This window comes from Piliocolobus tephrosceles, chromosome 10 (genome assembly GCF_002776525.5).
Source record: "Piliocolobus tephrosceles isolate RC106 chromosome 10, ASM277652v3, whole genome shotgun sequence".
Taxonomy (NCBI): Eukaryota; Metazoa; Chordata; class Mammalia; order Primates; family Cercopithecidae; genus Piliocolobus; species Piliocolobus tephrosceles.
The window spans coordinates 16,631,460-16,637,001 of NC_045443.1; the positions used below are offsets into that span (position 1 = coordinate 16,631,460).

A 5,542-nucleotide genomic window follows, 5' to 3' on the forward strand; every position below is an offset into this window, starting at 1 on the left:
AGACATCACAGACAAAACATAAAATCTGTTCAAGTCACGTCCCTTAATATGGACTGGGATAAACAGAAACCATGCCCACCATCAGTGCGCTTTTTTAAAAGGCTAGTCTGTTACACAAATAACACAATTACTTGCCAATGAGGGCAATTTGCATATAGCAGTGAGTTGTAGTATCTCTATGTTTTCATTAGGCTGTTTTCGAATAAGTGCGTTGAAATTCATCTGAGTTATGTATATAATGACACATTAAAATAACACGCTTGCGATAATCTCATGAGAATCAAGGGTTAGCCATTCAGCCATGTGGCCTGACAGCCGAGACTCAGAGGGGAATGGAGTTTAGTAACTAGATACATCCCCAACCGTCTCTAGGGACCTCAGAGTAAGTGGTAACTAATCTATTTTTCCTCCCAGGCTACAAACAAAGATTAAAATTCTGCATATTTGCTTCTCTAGTTATCATTATTAAATAAATCATTCTTTCATGTGTATATATACAGATGTACATGTATATAAACATACATCTAACTTAATCCACTGCCTACTAATAGCTTCGATTTCTTCATCTTACTCAGTTTCCGCTTCTTCGTAACTTCAGCTTTTCATGAACTCTCTGGAATTCTCCCATAACTTATTTCCTGTTTCAGCTCTCCCTGCTCACTCTGGTTCTCCCCACATTTCCCATTATAAGTTCCTTAAAAAAGAGAATTTATGCTTGCCCTGTGCTCCGTCCTGCGGCTGCCCACTGCCCTCCTACCGTCCACCATGGCCCCTCTGCGCTCCAGGCGCGTCCTCTCCGGGATCGCCGCCGCCTTCCACCCGGGCTCACCACTGCGGCCCCTGCCAGAGCCAGCGCCTGGTGGACCCATGTGGAGATGGGATCAGATTCTGCGAGTCACCAGATCGGATTCTGCGAGTCCCCGACGCCTTTAAGAGGGACATCAATAGCAAAAAGATGAATCCGGCAGTTAGGGCCTACCGGGACCACAACTGAAAGCCTTACGTGCTGCCTCGCGTCCACAAGGCAGAGGCCCAGATTGCGGTCAAAACTTTGGACAAGGAATACTTCCCCATTGGGGCGCTGGCTGAATTTTGCAAGGCATCTGCAGAAGTAGCCTTGGACGAGAACAGCGAAGTCTTGAAAAGTGGCCGGTTTGTCACTGTGCAGACCATTTCTGGAACTGGTGCCTTAAGGACCACCGTCAGTTTTCTGCAAAGATTTCTTAAGTTCAGCCGAGATGTCTTTCTGCCCAAACCGGCCTGGGGAAATCACACAGCCATGTTCGGGGATACTGGCATGTAGCGACAAGGCTATCAGTATCATGACTCCAAGACTTGCGGTTTTCACTTCACAGGCACTGTGGAGCACATTTCAAAAATACCAGAGCAAAAGTCTTCTTCTGCATACCTGCACCCATAATCCCACGGGAATGGACCCTGGTCCCAAGCAGTGGAAGGAAATAGCAACAGTGGTGAAGAAAAAAAAATCTCTTTGCGCTCTTCGACATGGCCTACCAAGGCTTTGCCAGTGGCGATGGTTACAAGGATGCCTGGGCTGTGCGCCACTTCATCGAACAGGGCATTAAAGTTTGTCTCTGCCAATCATACGCCAAGAACATGGGCTTATACAGGGAGGGTGTGGCAAGCTTCACTGCGGTTTGCAAAGACGCGGATGAAGCCAAGCGGGTAGAGTCACAGTTGAAGATCTTGATCCTCCCATGTATTCCAACCCTCCCCTCAGTGGGACCCGTTTGTTTCTACCATTCTGAACACTCCAGATTTGCGAAAACAATGGTTGCAAGAAGTTAACTGCAAGGCCGACCGCATCATTAGCATGCGAACCCAGCTGGCCTCCAGCTTCAAGAAGGAGGGTTCCGCCCACAATTGGCCACACATCACTGACCAAATTGACATGTTTTGTTTCACAGGGCTAACGCCTGTGCAGGTGGAGCGGCTGACCAAGGAGTCCTCCATCTACTTGATAAAGGACGGCCGCATGTCTGTGGCAGGGGTCACCTCCAGCAACGTGGGCTACCTTGTCGATGCCGTTCACCAGGTCACCAAGTAATGTCCCTGGTGCAAGAAAACAGAGACAACCTTTCTGTCTTCAGCCTCTGCTATTGGGAGCTTCACACAGGAAGAAAGAGGGTGGATGGTGGTGAGTGGGTTGTTTCTTTCAACTACAGTGTGTAACACTCAGCCACTGAATGTTTCTCAGAAAAGGACATGTAGTGACATCAGAGACATCCGTGGATGGCGTCTGGAACGTTGTGGCTCTAAACCAAACTCTCCCTTGTCCTTTTAATCCAACTTTTCTCCAAGAGTTTACATGTGCAAGAAAGTCATCGCACCATGAAACCTGTCCATTATGCCAATGCAGTATTTCAGAAACTTTAACTGATGTGTCATAGAGTGTTGGGTTCCTCTTGAGAAATAGCACACATTAGAGGATTTGAGAGAAGACCTAGTTGTGTCATGAACATTTGGCTTCATGTCCGTCCTCCCATCATGGAGCAGCCTTGTCAACAGACCATATTGCAGAAATTTATGTTTATGAAAACCAATGAGTCTGCTGCCACTACAGCAAGGAAAACATGCAGATTCCTGCCTTATTTAAGAAAACCAAAAGGCTCCCTTTTCTTCTTTGCCATTGCTGTTCTTGTCCTTACGCACAAAGCATTTTAACCAATGTAAATTTTTATCTCTTTCTACTGTGTGATTGACCAACAACCCTATCCTATAGGGATTTATTTAAGAATAAAGAGGCTGAGCGCAGTGGCTCTTAACTGTAATCCCAGCACTTTGGGCGGGTCACTTGAGGTCAGAAGTTTGAGACTAGCCTGGCCAACACGGTGAAACCCTGTCTCTACTAAAAATTAGCCAGGCATAATAGCGGGAGCCTATAATCCCAGCTACTCGGGAGGCCGAAGCAGGAGATTCACTTGAACTGGGGAGGCATAGGGTGCAGTGAGCCCAGATTGTGCTATTGCACTCCATCCTGGGCAATAAGAGTGAAACTCCATTTAAAAAAAGAAAAAAAAAAAAGAGCATAACTTTCTGCTGATCCCATACCCTCACCCTCCTTGGCAAAGAATAATGGAGAGTAGGTAACCGCACTTTATCTCAGCATCCTCTTCGATGATTGTGTAATTTCCTCCTGTTGGGATGTCATCTCTGCCCAGTTGGACCTCCTCCCTTTGTTGAATGTGGTTGTGCATTCGCTCATCTCACATCATGAGTCAGGCGCACAGACAAGTACCAAGAAAGAGGATATTCTAAGCTTTGTGTGCTACCAGCTGGGCTCAGGCTTCACCCATTGGAAAGAACCACCATCTGCTCTAATTATGTAGACTTATTGCAGCCTGCTTTCTCTGTTACAATAAAATTACTGTAAACCACGCCCCCTCCCCCGCCCCACGCCCTGCAAAGAAAGAGAATTTTATTTATTCATTTTTTAATGTCAGGCCTTAGCATCGGTTCCTAACCAGACTTGGGTTGTATGCCCATGCTGACTCAGTCAGTTCTGGTTTACGAGGTCTGTATTGTGCCACCTCTTTAACATGAGCTGTAGGTCAGGGCACTTCACACAAAAGAGTCTGACATGTCCGGTACATCCTGCCTCAAGCTATTGCCTCTTTAACCCACCATGTTTTCTGAATTAGTCTTTCTAGTAGGTTATAGTAGGTTATCTAAGGAAAGTAATATCTAGTCAGTATTAGCCAAACAGCCCCAACATTGATTTTGTCAAATATGTTGATTATGCAGTCACCTGGCAAGGACCTGAGAGAACAGGTAACGTTGGCAAGATTTTATGGAACGGAAATTCAACTGGGCATCAGAAGACCTGGATGTTAGCTCTCTGTGGCCATGAATTAGGTCTCAAAATCGGGCAAGTTGCTCTGTCTTTCAGACTTTCCATTCTACATCTGAAAGTTGGGGAGATCAGCTGTGCAATTTATAAGGTGGTTCCCAGGCTGAAATTCTGTGGGTCCACATCTTGAGTCTTGAGGTCAGAATATGTTTAGAATATGAAGAAGGCAATGAGCCTCTCAGGAGCTTCTAGGTAATAAAAGATCAGAATGAGGGCACTGCTTTTTTTAAAGGAAGAATATCTATCAGAAATGACTTCCCTGAGCTAATATGTACTTGTGGGTCTAGGATGGGTTATGGCAAACCCACTGACTGTAGTCCACATAACAAAATAGTTGGGGCAGGACTAAGACAATCAAAGTCTGAGAGAAATAGATACCACAGGGAGGAAGGAAGTCAATCTGTCAAATACTTTCAGAGATGACTTAACTTATAATTAGTGAGTGTGCCTGTTCTTTGATAGTCAGGAATGTCAACACTCACTTAATACGTTATTTGATTTAGCTCTACATTTTTCTTATTCCAGCTGCTGAGTTTTCAGTGGCTACAGTGAGCTGAACCCCCAAGAATCTAGACATGAATGAAATTGGAGTTACATTAAAAAAATCAATATGTAACCTGAGAAGAGATATGCAAAGTCATTGGAAGGAAGCTGAATGGCTCCCAGGCCAGCAAACTTCACAATCATCTGATTGAATGTATGAGATCTAATGAAAGACTCTCTTAGAAGGCAGGTGCTATGATTTGAATGTGTCCTTCCAAGTTCATGTGTTGAAAACTTAACTCCCAATGCAATAGTGTCAAGAGGTGAAACCTTTAAAAGGTGATTAAGTCATAAGGCCTCTCCCCTTATGAACAAAATAATGCTGTTGCCACAGGAGTGAATTTGTTATAAAAGTAAGTTTGGCTTCCTCTTGTTCTTTCTTTTGCCATGCCATGTTATGACACAGCGAGAAGGCCCTTAGTAGATGAGGATCTTGGACTTGCCAGCCTCCAAAATCATGAGCCAAATAAAATTTTATTGTTTGTAAATTACCCAGTCTGTGCTATTTTACTATAGCAGCACAAAACAGAGACAGCAGGTATCAGTAATATTTTATTATAGTAGCACAAAATGAACCAAGACAGCAGGTAAGCTAATCATGGAACAATGGCCATGACAGAGTGTTGCAAGCCAGCTTGGCTCGTGCTCATCTGAGCACTGTTCACAGGGAAGAGAGTTTTAGCCAATGGTCTTCTGCTATTCCAGATTCATTAACAAAGTAGCGATAATTGCCAGTGGTGGTAGCAAGTGGACTTTGAGGGTTTTGGATTCTGATAATTTCTTATTGGAGATTAGTATATGGATATTCTAGTTATATTAATACATAGATCCCTAAGTCCTTGATTAATGTATGTTTAGCCTTAAAGAGATGCATTTTCATTTGATGTGATAAAAGAATCAAATGTTGTTCTTCAAACCCAAGGACCAGATACTAGGCAGTGATACATTCACCAAAGTGATGGTGGTCACACTGAGGTCTTCAACCTGGACGAATGTCAGTAAATACAGACAGTCTTCCTATGGTGACCACAATGCGTCCATGTGCCTTCAGGTCATTGTTATGCTTAATTTTTAAAAAATATTTACACATTTGCCCTCAGAGTAAAATCCCAACTCCTGACATGGCCT

At 44.1% G+C, this 5,542-nt stretch overlaps 1 pseudogene; it reads left to right on the forward strand.

Moving 5' to 3' along the window:
• Nucleotides 1-765: 765 nt before the first annotated feature.
• Nucleotides 766-2,068, forward strand: LOC111552032 (annotated as a pseudogene).
• Nucleotides 2,069-5,542: the final 3,474 nt, after the last annotated feature.